This window comes from Cavia porcellus, unplaced genomic scaffold (genome assembly GCF_034190915.1).
Source record: "Cavia porcellus strain 051 isolate PalLab524CR breed Dunkin Hartley unplaced genomic scaffold, mCavPor4.1 scaffold_22, whole genome shotgun sequence".
Lineage (NCBI taxonomy): Eukaryota > Metazoa > Chordata > Mammalia > Rodentia > Caviidae > Cavia > Cavia porcellus.
The window spans coordinates 44,397,725-44,413,461 of record NW_026947505.1 but is presented as its reverse complement, the minus strand read 5'-3'; the positions used below and the strand labels follow the sequence as shown (position 1 = coordinate 44,413,461).

Below are 15,737 nucleotides of genomic sequence, written 5' to 3'. Positions count from 1 at the left end.
CTTTAATCAATTGATAAGTAGTTTTTTTGACACACATTTCTAAAATGTATTACTTTTGATAACAGAAAATCTAGAAAATTAAATGATCTTACACCCATTTTCTCCTGAATGATCTACAAATGGATATCTTAATAAATGCTGTATTTAATTTTTGCTTAATAAAATTGTGAAAGTGAGCCACAGTATCTCAAAGAACCCTTTTTTAAATATTTGCAAGGCTGTATTGAGTTACATATTGAAGTACAGGGATTACTACATGTGTATACATTTTTTAATTGCCAGATAAAGCCATGATTATTCAAGAGGTTTAAAATAACATGAACTAATTTATTATCGCTGGTAATAAAGACTTTGGAAGCATGTACTGAACATTATGTTAGCATTGATGTGTCAATTTTTTAATTGAAGAATGGCACGTATGAATCCCAGAGCAGTCTTAATTAACAGAAAATAATTAGCATCATTTTTCCCAGCAGAGAATAAGAAGCTTTTTTTTCCAACAGAATCCATTGATTGATAATTAAGGAGGAGTTAGTTGTAATAAAACTCCCAGTATTGCAATTTCTAATTGGCCTTTCAGGACATTTTACAGTTACAGTTACTTTGTTCCAGGCATTTTCTGCCTTTTGAAGAGTTTTAATAAGAATCTTTCCTCTGCACAGCCAAGGCTCTGCAGGTGATGATGGGAAAGGAGGTGGTGGCACATCGGGGCACATTAGTATCAGCTGGAGAGAGCAGTGACTGGAGAGCTTTTCATTTTCTGTTAAGTTTTCCTGTACACCACACTTTGTTCCTCCAGGGCTAAACTTGTTCCTGGGATCGGCATGAAATGCCAGAGGGTCTCTCTGCAGAAAGTGTTCTGCAATGGGATCCTGTCTGTAGTGGAAGCCTGTTTAATAGCTTTCTGTTGAGAATCTTCTTTTTTGTATTATTAACACAGAGAGCTTTTGCCTCTGTCTGCATGATGCACAATCCCTGATCACCTATTGTCTAACCACTTACAGCTTTTCTTGCAGATATATGCTAGGTGTAAAGTTCTACCTCACTGCCTCCCAAAACTTCCTGTCATAATTTACCTCTCTGTGTCTTCTCTTTTGTATGCAAGACATCAATAAGAACACATTGCATTTGCATGTTATAGCAAAATAGAAAATACAAAAAGTTTAAAAGTGTATGTGTTGCATTGAAAAGTCTATCTATATGTATCTAGCTAGCTAGCTACCTACCTACCTATTTTTTTTTTTTTTTGATACTGGAATCAAACTCAGGACCTTGCTCATGCCAGGCAGGTACTGTGCCATTGAGCTATATCCCCAATCCTAAAACGTCTACATATAATGGTTATAAATTTGGCACATCTTCTTCAGGTCATTTTTTGGGTATATTCTTTTGCATGCTTAAATTCAATTTTGTTATGAAATAGTAATTTCTAAACCTACAGTTTTATTTTTCGTTGTATATGCGAAGTTATCTTGTTTTTGACTGAATGAAACTAACTGTTAACTGTTTTGTTCATTGATGATCCATTTGATTAAGTGCAAGAATTCTGCTTTTCTTTCAAACAAGATTTTTATACTTGTTTTGTATCAGGAGAATGAAATTAACTTTCATTTTCTCGTAAATACAGAACATTCTTTAGATTTTCAAATTAGGCAAACAACATAAATAAATTATAAGAAGGAAAAGTGTGATATTAATTTAAACATAATTAGTAAATAATTATTATTTGTTTGAACTAAAAATTCTATGTGCTCTCACACAAAATATGTATGAGCCATGACTCATTGTATTGATTTTCAAAGGACAGGAAACAGCTCAAAAGAAGAAAAAGAAAATGTTGGCTTTTGATAGTCTGTTTGAAGAGATATCATTTCTTAAAGCATCCTACAGATAACAACAAATGATTGATTTCATGGTACACAATAATAATAGTGAAAAGCAAAAGAAAAATACACTAAATAGACAAAACATAGTAGATATATATTCACTTAGTATATCTGATTAAATTTGCATTTTCTTTTATAAATGTTAAGATTTTAAGAGGTAATATAAAATTATTTATTACAGTAAACACATTTGACCAGTAATCTAAAATTGTTTCCCCTCACTTCGAACACACTTACTTCATATTTTTGCCACTTTCTGACGTAGTTCTGGAAATCTTTCTTGTTGTTGTACTGTTGTGCCTGCCTGAGATTAAAACTGCTTTCCTTCCTGGTCATTTTGACCTTGGGTCAGAGTCAAGAGTTGTATGATGCCAGGTGATGGATAAGCGGAGGGGTCACACCATAATGTTTGTTGTGTGGCTGTCTTTCCATTGGATGGGACTCAGCAGAAGCGTGGACTGTATTTTCAATCATGCTTCCTAAAGACATGAAACGAGGCCAGGACTGCCTCAGGGCGTGGCAAGAACAGTGGGAAGCGAGTGTTCAAAGCAATACACAGCACTTTGCGGAGAATTAATGGCAGTGTATCTATTGCTGTAATAAAATTTTAAAAATTTAAACATTCACCTTATATTTCAATCCCATCTTTGGGATTAAAAGAGAGAGTTAAAAGAAAATAAAGTAGAAGATTTCTATGTAGTGGAATATATGGATGCAATGGATGCTTGATATTTTTAATTTGGTTATTTTTGTAATGAAATTATTGCTCACAAATATTGATTACAGTACATTTGAGAAATAAAATAGCACTTACTATTTTTAAATGTATGTGAATTAAAAATTTACATGTATTAGTTGAGTAATCGGGATTTCTTTTTTCTCCCTGTATCGCACATAAACAAATAGTTAAGTATATCTCTAGAAATATATACAAAGGAGCAAGTCAAGGAAGGTATCTGAATAGTTACCTCTATAGCACTTAAAAAAGCACCTTTATGCTCAATCCACAGGACAAATTTATCAGAGAAATGTCCTAACATAACTGAATGGATTTATTAACCATCATTATATATGAACCAATTGCATTTGATAAACTATCTCTACCCCTAAGTAGCAGTTAATGAGAGTCATTTCTATTGATGTACATAAATTAACTTCGTTTTTTAGTTACGTAGAGGTAAAAAAAATCTAAAATCTGAATCTCCATTTTGCCATTTATGTTACTGAGAAATAAACAATAATATAACAGAAAATATTAGATGTGGTGGTGCACACACGTAATCTCAGCATTTGGAAGACTGAGGAAGGAGATTTCCTCAGCTACATAGTGAGATCACGGTTACCGTGTACTACATGGAGAGACCTTTCTCAAAAATATTTCCAAAATAAATAATATAAAGAATAATTACAATGTTTTTATTTTAACAATAGTATATGATTTATTTAAGGTAATTTTCTTTTTCTGGTATGTGGGATCAAACTCACAGTCTTGAGCTTGCCAGGCAGGCACTTAGGCCACTGAGCTAAAACTCCAGCCCTTATTTAAGGCACTTTTAAAAATTACTTATATAACATGTGTGTGCATGCACAGAGTACATTACAGAGCATGGTTAACTTTACCAAGATATAAATAAAAGCCAACCTTAACAGGTGGCCTGTTGCAATACTCAATTCACAAATCAAGTTTCATAATTTACTATATTATATTTCATTTTTATTAATGAGTACTAGCTTCAAATAGCTTCAGTTTTAAATGACCTCCAACATATGATGTGTTCTTTGTGGCTTCCTCTATTTTTATCAGTTGTTTTGGGACACACACGAGTGACAAAATTTTACAGATGACAGCTCTAACCTAGGATGTGTATCTGAGGTTTGATTCTAAAGTATTGGAAAACCCAAAATAACAATGTATTTAAGTCAGTCAGAGTATTACTCTTGATCATGTGAAATTCTGGAGATGTTCAGTGCAAGGCTGATCTGGTGCTCAGTGTTACAGTACTCTCACTTGCCTTTATCTCATCACTCTGTCCTTCCTCAGATGCAGTTTTCATACTCCTCAAACAGTGGTACCCCCTTTTAGGCAGAAGGATGAGTGAATGAATAAATGAGGGACAAATCGTGATCTCAAAAAAGTTAATTTCATGAATCTGCCAAAGTAAAACACTATTATTTCCTAATAGACAAAACTGAGTACCACAGCCACATGAAACTTCAAAGAAGACTGGGAACAGAAACTGTATTCAAGGGGGCTCTGGGCCTAGATGAAAGCCTGGTACTATGGAGGAAAAATAAGCTACTTGAGGTTGCCAAATTCTTCAAAGAAACGAAGGAAGAAACTTGTGTTATACTCCTTAGAAAGAAAGCTCAAGACCAAGGTGTGTAAGTACATAATCAGTGTAATAATGCCTTCTCAGGACTCAGAAAGCAAGTGGGGTGAACCAAGAAGGATCCTCTATGTTTCACTGAGCCCTCATCACACAGTGAAATCAAAAGCAAGAATTGATCACAAAACCTGTTCCACTTTGAAATAAAATTAGGGCTTTTGGAGATATATGACAGTCACTCAATGGTCATGGGCCAGTACTAATTAACTTCTTTCTGATTAATCACAAATGGATCAACTTTTTCATATTTGGTGGTACTATATAGCAAAGGAGGCAGGAAGACTGAGGGGAAATTGTGTTTCTAGGGTCCTCCTTTTTCTTTAGAATCATAGTGCCTGATTTCAAGAATTTGAGATCATACAACTTCAGTTAGCTAATTAACTGTCTGATTTCAGGAACTTGGACCACAAACCTCACTCAGTTAGTTACTTGATTATATAATCAAACAAGTAATCTATTCAGTACAGCCACATGCTTCCCTTAAGTGTGAACAAATGAAGAATCAACTAGAAGAGTTCCAAAAATTGCTTCTGGCAAGGTGATTCTGAGGCGACTGGTGATCCCGTGGGAACAACAAACAGCTCCAGTTTGGACTATTTGGTATATTTCCTTCTTCCTTGTCTTGTCTGCATGTTTGTTTCCAAAATCTTTGTTGTCAAGCTGCAAGACAGGACTCAAATGGCTTATAACCCTTGAGACAGTTTTTCCCTGAAAACAAAATTAAAAAAAAAAAAAAAAAAAAAACAGTTCTCTTGTCCACAGGACCATCAAAAACCATAGGAACATTTGGTGCAATCAATCTATTACAAGCCAATTTTATAGCTATATAATGAGATCTAATTGCTGCTTTATTAGTCTGCCTAATATTAAAAGTGTCAGTAATTGCTTTGCATTTAAGTTGCTTTTCCAATTTAAATTGCATGTCCAATACATTACTATTAACTTATGTACTTCTTTTATTTAATGGATTTTTCCTTTTGTACTCTACATTTATAGAATTTTTTCCTTCCTAAATAGTTGAAATGGGAAAAAAAGGAAGAAATGATGGTAAATTAGATTTTATACAGTAAATGTTTATATTTTGGAGATGCTAATATATTTTTTAATACTAGCCATCTAGGAGGAATTTTGTGTTCTGAAGTATTTGCATAACTTTCACAAAGGCTATGCAAAACAGAGCTGAGTAAATGAACTGCTTTATCACAGAGTGTACAAAATGTTATTACTATAAATATTAAATTAGATATTTCTAATTCATTTATTTAGTCACATTAATGAATAGATCAAGGTGAAACTTAATGAAGTACTTTCTTGATTGACTATGGGTGAAATCAAACAGATTAGTGGGAGTGAAACATTATTTTCACAGTATATATTACAGAAATATATATTGCTTGTCATCAAGTTCTATGACCATATTCTCTGAAAGAACCTTTTTTCTTCATAAACAGGAAGAATTAATTCATTGATGGTGGTCTACAACACCTTGAGGTAAGCTAAATAAGTTTTTTATGCAAGTCATAAGAAGTCCATTGTTAACTGTAGGAAGAAATCTTTGTCTCACAGGTAACTAATTTACTGAATCTGAATTTTCACATCAAGGAAAGAAAGTCTATATTTCAATTTGATCATTTTATCTTTAAAACATATCTTCTAATTTTTATAATAGCTTTCTAATAAGTAGTTTTGAAAAAATGTTACCCTATTTGACACCTAAAATTTCAAAATTTTTTCAAATTTTATTTCACATCACCTTGCCAATCTAGTTACAGTAAGTAGATCAAGGCCCATAACTGTATTATCTGACAAGGAGCCAGATAATCCTCCTCAGTTAGCTGTGTGCCCTTGGACAAGTTACATAACTATTCTATATTTCAGTTTAATCATTTATAAAATGAAGATCATAGTAAAAACTTAAAGTTGTTTTGAAGTTCCAAAGAAATAATGACTATTCTGTGTACGAGGCTTTAGTACTTTTGTTTTTGTTATCCTGAAACAAAAAGATGGAGAGTTAAAGAGATCATAATACTAAAATAAACAAATCAGACACAAACTGATAAATATGCCATGACTTCTTTTGTATAGAAAGTGAAGATATGTAGCTTAAGAAGCAGATTGATGATAGGACACAGGCAAGTAGACTTTGTGGCGTTGGAGAGGGTTTCTGGAGGTTGAGGGTGATGGGAAGATGAGGTGGGAAGGGGAGGAAAAAATTAACATGTAACGTGTACCAGACGTTTCCGTAAGATGAATGCAATTATTATGCATCATAAACATATTTACAGAAAAACAAGAAACATGAATAAGAACCTAAATAAATACAGTTACTGGCATTCTCAGAGGACGGGGTACGTAGACAAAAATGCACACACACACACACACAGAGAGAGAGAGAGAGAGAGAGAGAGAGAGAGAGAGAGAGAGAGAGAGAGAGGGAATGTCAAGTGAGGGAGGGAACAGAGACCCCATCAAAGAAAGGAGAGTGCAAAGACGATCTGCCACCACTAAAAGCTAGAAGAGAGGCACCTAACACATTCTCCTTTTGAGCCCCCAGGAAAGAACCAACCCTGCTGAAAATTTCATTTAAGGGTTTTAAGCCTCTAGAATTGTAAGGTAATAACTTCTGTTGTTTTGAACCTCTAAATTTGTGATGATTTTTTCCTGGAGCCACAGGAGATTCTGGTACTACTCATACTATCCATTCCCCTCCACTGCTCTCTCTCTCTCTCTCTCTCTCTCTTTCTCTCTCTCTCTCTCTGTGTGTGTGTGTGTCTCTCTCTCTGTTTCTCTGGGTGTGTGTCTCTCTGTCTCTGTCTCTCTCTCTGTCTCTGTCTCTCTGTCTCTTTCTCTCTGTGTCTCTCTCTGTGTATATCTCTCTCTCTCTCTCTCTCTCTCTCTCTCTCTCTCTCTGTCTCTCCCTCTCCCTCTCCCTCTCTCTTCCCTTCTTTCCATTGCCACTGCTTTTTCCAGTTAATGTCCTCCACACCTTCTAGTTCTCTGCTTGGGACCTCAGAGAAGCCTTTCCAGATCCTCTATTAGATCCAGAATAGGATTTGCACAACCAGCAAAACAAATTACACTGGGGTATGTAATGTATTTACTATTTGCTTGTTTCCCTGTAAAAATATTTAATTGCCACTTCTCTCCAGTTTGAAACTGCCATGAACACACAACAACAATTTTTTTTTTCTTTCATCACCTTTTGCATTCCCTAACCACTGTATGAAATAGTTAAAAGAGTAATAATGGTGGGAGATTTAAGAACTAAAATGTATCAGTAATAATTTTTCAGTTACACTAACTTTGCTCAAATCCTTTCAAGTGTGAGCATGTGTCTTCACACTTCTGAAATGAGGTGACTGGACATGATTATTCATGAACGCTGAAACAATTTTAACATTCCAAAAGCCTGTCATTTTTGAAAACTTTTCCAGAAACACTGGTCACAGACACAAGGTCAGACTCATGGGCCTGTAAAAAATGGGTCCAATTCAGGACTTTTATACAACTGTATAGTCTCTATCAATGTACCATATATTGAAATTTAAATAAGTGAATATCCAAAAACATATTCCCAAGCCCTATCTCTGTGCCTGGTAATTTTAGGTAGTTATCACTTCGCTGAAATGATTAACTAAGGCAAGAACTACACTTATGTGTGCAATGGAGAGTCTACAACATCCCAGCATACTCAACCTGTAACATCACTGTTCTCTTTTACCCCAAAGTTGTGGTGACTGAAACCAATATGAGAGTTTAGAAGATCAATATTTTTCATTTTTTTCCTATTCTGGTCTCCTAAATGCCTTTATCATTGAAAAGGCCACAAAAAATCAAGAAAGTTTAAAACCAGACATCTGAGGTAATTAGATTTATTTAATCTCAGCTCCATAGTCAGCTGAGTCCTTGGAGTCCATCAAGAGCGAAAATCTAGAAAGAAAATGATGATTTAGAAAAAAAAAGTTACTTTATACAGAATTTTGAAAGCAAGCACTTTGGGGCTTTTTATTCTCTTTTTTCCCTGCCTGTCTGGTCCTGAATCTTCATTCAGCATGCTGTGATGCTGATTTGTTAAATATCATGCAGATCCTCATCTCTAGGAGATCCTTTATATCTTGTGCATGTTGGGTAGTAATTGGGGATTTGTATTTTCTATGAGGAGATTTATCTGGTGAGGTTTGTTTCTCTTTTATGAAAAGATTTTTTCTTCCCATAGAATGACTGTTTTGATCTCAGAATGGGTACTTCACAGGATGACCTGTGCCTTCTGTGTATGATGATTATGATTTCTTATGCTGATTACTTACTACCTTAGGCAAAGGACACCAGTGTTCATGGTGAACAAAGAAGCATTTTGGGGACAGCTGAAATGTGTAATACTGGCTTTTACATACTCCTAAACTGAAGTAAATTTACCAATATCATTGAATGATTATTAGAGAACAAAATAAATATTAATACTGTTATCTGCACACTGGTCATCTTTCTTGCTAGAATTTTAGGTCTTTAAAGAACCAAGTCTTGTTAAGATAGCCTATGAGTCGATCTACAATTTATATCCCTTTCTTAGTTAACATGTAGGCCTCTGTCTTAGTCACGCTAGGAAAAAACACCCAACACCTGCAATTTAAAGGAGGGGAGGTTTATTTGGGATCATAATTTATCAAATTTTAGCCCCAAAGTAGAAACAGCATGATTAAAGGGCCTGAGAGAAGACAGCTGCTATATTATCATGGTCAGGAAGCCGAGTGAGAAGTAAGGAACTAGGGCCAAGAATATATCTACCCAGGTCATACCTCCAGGTACTTGCCTCTGAATACATTTCATCTCTTAGTAGTATGTTTAGCTACTAAACTCAACAATGTATGGTGAATACAGTCCCATAAATAATCCAGCCACATGCCAAACATATAAGACTTCTGGGTAATAACCCAGATCTAAACCACAGCACTCAGCCCATGACCCTCAAGACTCATGTCCATCCCTTTTATACCAAATGCATTTAGTGAATTTCTAAGAGTAGCCAATGGATCATTTAACAGTTCAAACATTGCTGGAAAGGCTAAGTCCAAGGTCTTTTCTGAAACTCAAGGCAAACTCTAATGTACAAACCCCTATAAAAATTTAAAAAAGAAATTTAAATTCTTCTAACATACATTCTTATTCCAAAAGTAAGAGACACAGAAAGAGACTGTATCTAACAAAGATGAAGACCCAGCAGGACAAACATTAAATCCTGTAGTTTTGTGTCCAGTGCCTAGGACAAGCTGTAGCAAGATGCGGTCTTCAAATGACTTGGGAAGCCCCACTGCTTGTTGCAGCCTTCATGGCTTCTCTCATGGGGTGACTTTGCTCAGCAGACACTATTCCTAGATTCTTAAAATTTCTAGAATCACCACTGCATGTTTGGACTCAGTCTCACAGTGTCACATATTTAACTTTCAAGGATATTCCCTGGTCTTTCACACTTTTCTCTGAAATCTGGGTAGACGCCTTCTTGACTTCACAACTCTTGGATTTTGCATACCTATAAAAATAATACCACGTGTATGATGTCAAGTTCTGTCACTCATTCAAGTAATACCCTAACCTCCTTGCATCACGCCTGCAGAGGCCTCTTAGTGCCTGGATGACTTCATTCCAGTAATTGCGTCCTGGGGAAATAATTACCTAGGTGGACCTTCTGGAGCAGGTTGCCCTGGGATTACCTATCAAATTCTTACAAAGAGTTAACTCTTACTTTTTATACCTCTTATCCTGGGTAAAGCAAGTCAGCAGGTTGACTAACTCTCTGACAAGTAGAGCACCCCTACAATTCACTTACTATTCAAACATATCAAACTTTTAGAGGACACCTATATTGAAACCATAAAACTTCCTTGACTAGGCTACGGCAGGCCTTGAGAAAAGAGAGGTTTTAGCACCCATTGTTGCAAAAATAAGTGATAAAGAAAGGCTCATGCGTATGCAATTTATTTAAAACTGATAACAGAATAGGATTGAGAAACAGGGAAATACTTGAAAGGGGAAAGGAAGGAGGGCCGATAAAAGGATGAGTCACTGAAAACTGCTATGAAAAATAGACAGTGCTCATAGGCAGTGAGACTTCTGAGCAGTATGAACACCTTTCATATTTAGTAGAGAAGGCTCAAGTGAAAAATCATTTATCACATGTTATCATCTGTTGGAATTTTACCCAAGTGTAGCACATCCCATAATTTTTAATTGTGTATGTGAAATACTAAATGCTGTTCTCCAACAAACAGGGAGCTTGTTGAAACTAACAGAATATGAGGTAGCACCAAGGAACTTGCTTAATGACAATAATGACTCCTCTTCTAGAAAAGTGTCATGCTGACAGGAGTTAAACCCCATATGGCCTGTATGTAAGCTAGCTCTTATTTTGTGTGGTACATGTTATATTATCCTGCTTGTGAAAAAATAACAAGCAAAGGGTTAATTCAGTGCCAGAATCCAGCTTATTCAGACCATGTTTTTCAGTTTCATAATTTCTAAGTTCCCATAGTATAATGGTGGTAGTCAGTGATGTGTGAAAGCCCATTCCCAGATCCCCTTATGAACATCACAGTCTTCTTCCCTATTTCCTATCATTTATCTTTTCTTTGCTCTTTAAACTGATCTTAAATGTTACTTAGCCCACAAACAAAATGATACACAAGAAAGTTTGGAAACATTACCTGACACATTGCTCATTTAACTTGCTACATATATCTATCTATCTATCTCCTACTGATCTTTATTGAATTCAGATTTTTGCACTGAGCTACAACTCCTTTTATTATTTTTATTTGGAGACAATATCTTTCTAAGTCATTGACTTAGTTGGGCTTCATATAGGAGAATGAAACTCCTAACCTACTAAATGTTTTTGCTCTCTAAAAATCAAACAATGAATTTAAGGGAGGTTAAGAGCAGAATATATTTACTGAGAGAAAGGAATCTCCTGTCTGAGAGAGAAAGAGACAGAGGGGGTCCTGAGTGGGTGTCGAAGACTCTGTCTTTTCTAGGGACTTTTAAACAGCAAAACTGAGGTGAAACAGATCCAAGGTGGGGAAATTATGGAAACTCACAAAGCAGATGGGCATGAAGTGGAACAGAACTATGCTCTATCAATAAGAGTAAATTGTTTAGGTAAAATTGACCAAATCAACTACAAATTTAGGAGTCAGGTAGCAAGCAGGCAAGTTTAAAGAGCAGTAACTCTTTATGGGATGGTGACTCTTGGGTTCCTTAAGGTGATTCATACCTATCTAGTATATCAATTTTTGATGTTTGTACTTAGGCTGTGGTTGCATTTCTTTTGCTTTTTGTCTGGAGGTCTGGTTCACAGTAGCAGGTGACTGTCTCCTCCCAGGTTGCAAGGTATCTGTTCTTCTGCATTGGCTCCCTTGAAGGCCCAGACCATTCTGATTGTCTAAAATATTTCTAACTAATTCAGGTACCTATAACAGGCTAGCCTCCAATTTGTGATCATCCTGCCTCAGTCTCCCAGAAAGTTGTATTAGAGGCAGACATCATCATGCTTAACTTTTTATTTCTATTGTCATTACTCTGCATGTTATAATGTATGTACATAACACCTGCTTTCATAAGGTTCTAATCTTTTATTTTCAGTGTTGGAGTACTGAATAAACCTTACAAATTATATACCAGGGTAGAAATCCTTTTATGTGCAGGCTTAATACAGATTCTCCAGGCTTAGCTCAGCTGGGCAAAATTCCTCTCCTTCTGTAGACTTATGGTAAAATATAAGAATTCAGAGAAGGCTGAAATAGAAGTATCACAAGTTACAGGCCACTCAGGGAAACTTAAGAAGTTCCTGACTCAAAATAAAATTAATAAAAGTTTCGGAAATATAACTCAGTGGTAATACGTCTCTGAGTTCAATTTTCAGTACCACACCCAAAATAAAAAATCAATATTTTTGTGATCTTGTCCCAGACTGACATATGGGCCCATTTCCTATGATGCAACTTCAACTAACTGTCAAGATCATTACCTTTATCTTTAGTAGTTTTATTTTTCTAAATGATTCAATATGATAACTTTAGAAACAAGCTAAAAGAAATCTACAGACTAACTAAAGGGGGGAAAACAAAAAATAATGAAACAACAGGAACATCATTTTCAGCCCCCAGAATTCATTTGCTAAATAATTGTGAAATATCCAAAGAACCTAATATCCACAAGAACCAATTTTTCAATTGATCTTTTTTTAAGACACAAACAATAACATCCATTAGGACAAAGAAAACTAACAAACATGCAGTGATTAGAACAAGTACTTGGAAGACCAAATACTTCAATACTCTATACTCAGGAAGAGAGCCCTTAAAAATAAATTCTCATTATTTGAAAACAACTGTCATGTATGTTTATCACACACAAGCTTATTAGGTTCATTTCTGATTATTTTGGTTCATTTTCTTCTCTTAAAATTGGGACTTGGAGTAGATCAAAAGACAATGCTTAATTTTCAAAAAATTATATGTTCTTTTTGAGGGATTTTTCAGCTAGAAGAGTATATTTGAATATTTTAGAAGTGATGTCAATATAGTGTTGTACTATAAAAGATGTGAGCTTCAGATGTAATCAGCAAAAAAAAAACTCTCTATTTCTCTTCATGATAGAAAGTTGTCTCAATTTTTAAAAGAGAAGTAGGATAAACTTACTTGTTGACATATAAATTCTATATAGGTAATTGCACATTCTGGAAAAATGATGCAGAACTTGTCCCTTTTTTAGGCAGGTTGATAAATTCATTGATGCACATAAATGTTTATAAATTATTTTACAGAGTGAAAATAATGGTATGAAGTCATTAATGAATGCCCAGTTATCCATCATGTGTGCATACGTGCACATGTATGTGTGTGTGTAAAAACTGATAGTATTATTTAGATTGTGGAAATTTAGATACTGAAAAAAATTTATTTTCTAAGTGAAAAGAAATGTTGTGTGAGGAAAGAGTTTGTGTTTTAGTAGCAGGCACTTGACATTTGTTTAGTCCCAGGTTTTGCTTCAGAGTAAAACCACATTGAGTAAGATGACACTCTTACCTTAAAGGTTACTGTTGCTTAACAGATTGCAGATTTTTTACCTGAGGCCAGCAGGCAACAGAAGAAGGATTTCAGAACCTGTGCCCAGTAACACAATCAGCTCCATTATGTGACTTGTTTCATGTTACATCCAGGTTTATTGAGTCCTGCTTTTGACACATTTGTTTTAAAGGAATTCGTGCATTTCTTTGCTTTCTATTCCTTCAGAGGTAACAAATGTTTCTAGGATATAATTTTTATTAGTTATTGTTATTGTTTTCTTCCTCGCTGTTTAAAACCTAGCTTAATATGATGAAGTTTATTGTGTAGGCATCAACATAGTATTCACTTTGAATTCCTGTCAGTCAATTATAGTTCATAATATTTAAAAATTCAAAGCCTGCAGAGCTGTTTTCTCTTTGGGGTGGATGTAGGTGCTTTAGGAGAAAAAAAATGAATAGGCATAATTGGCCAGAAACATTTTGATCATAAGTCCAGGTATTATTTTAAACTACTGATTTATAAGCCTATCTCTCTCATCTGACTGAGTTGCCAGGCAGCAGAGCCCATTTAATATTCATCTTTATATTCTCACAGCTCACATAGCACGTAGTGGGTATGTGTAACAATTAACAGGTTAAAGAAGCCTAACTGACTTCACCTTTTCTTTGAGCTCTCAAGACTACCACACCAGACATATTTGTAGAAGGTGTTCTTCCCTGCTTAACAACAACAAATTCAATAAGTGAGAGCAAGAGTATTGTCATAGCAAGGGTCTCCTCTCTACACATTAGCAGCTGTGTTCCAAGGCTGTGCACACATGAATATGTGCAGAATCTGAAGCGCAGAGTTGTAAGAACAGCCTATGTGGCTTTCCAAAGAACTCCACCATTGTGTTACCAAGAAGGTAAACTAGGATCATCATGAGATGGTGTTAGCACAAGATGACCTGAGGTCACTTGGTACTTGGTGCTTACTTGAAAAATAACTTGACTTTTTCATCCTTTGAAAACACATTAATTTTTTCAGTTGACCAATGTTATAAAATCAGTATTAGTAAGAAGCATTATTAACAGAAGTTGGGGATGATATGTGACATAAATGAAGTCCGCGTGGTATAGAACATCTGATGTTTCTTTATACTCTTTTATTCAACTATATCTACAATATAGTTGACATTGCAAGAAGGGAATAAAAATAATGTGGGATCTGCCATCAAGACCTTAGGAAACAGTAATGCTGTCAGAGGAGAACACCCAAACACAGGGCTATGAAGTGGAATAAGCAAAATTGTTGAAAGACAGTGAGTTTTTCAAGAGCAGTGAATCTGAGAGCTGGGCCTTCCCAAGCCCTGTAGTCCAGGTACTCTGAATCAGTGCTATTCCTAAATAAATTTAATCTTTTGTCTAAAGAACTTTCATGTGAAGGGAGAAATGTTTCAATACCCACCATCCACTGACTGTATCTTGGATAAAATCTTTCAACTTTCAGATTTTTACTCTAAATAGAAGGGCTTTAAGGCATCTTGGATTTCTAATGATAAGCTAAAGTACCAGGAGTCTCCACAGAATCAGAATCAATGGGATCTACAGACACATGCAAGAGGGAATGTATTCTGAGATTCAGAAAATTATGCAGATTGACAAGTCACAAAATATGTTTTCTGAGAGCCAAAGCCCAAGAAGGGCCGTGGTACAGCTCAGTCCAGGTTTGAAAGCCCAAGGACCATGGAAATCACTACCACATGTTCTCTGTGAATCTGTGGTCCTGACATTCAAGAGGAGGAGCAGATGGGTGTCCTGGTTCAGAAAATAGAATGCATTTGCTTTCTTGCTCTGTTTTAGCCCTCTATACTACATGATTCTGTCCCACATTGGTGAAGGTATATCTTTATCCTGGCAGTTAACTTAAATGCCAGTCTCTTCTAGAAACACCTTCATGGACACCCTGAAATAATATTTTACCAACCATCTGGTTATCTTTTAGCTCAGTAATATTGACACATAAAATTTATGTTCATAGTTGATATATGAGAGTGTATCACAAATTAACTCTAGTACTATAGAGAACAAAATATAAATGATCTTGGATTCTAGTGATGTGGCTCTATTTCAATAAATTCTTCTTTTAACTAGAGAATACTACACTTGATCTTAGCCAAAAGGCCAAGAAATAATTAACAAGAGAATATTATAAATTAAAAATATATTTAAAATATCTAACCTCCATCATATCTTAGCCCAACCTATTCTAAACGCGCTCAGTATGCTTACTTAGCTGTTTTCTTTAAGCAAAGTCAACTAACTTAAAGCTATTTTATAATAAAATGTTGACTAGCTCATGTAATTTATTGAATACTTTTTTTTAAATGCTGGCATCACAGTACACTGCAGGGTGTTGACTGC

General features: G+C 35.3%; 1 pseudogene; it reads right to left on the bottom strand.

The window, feature by feature from the left end:
• Positions 1-15,365: 15,365 nt before the first annotated feature.
• Positions 15,366-15,509, bottom strand: LOC111758331 (U2 spliceosomal RNA; annotated as a pseudogene).
• Positions 15,510-15,737: the final 228 nt, after the last annotated feature.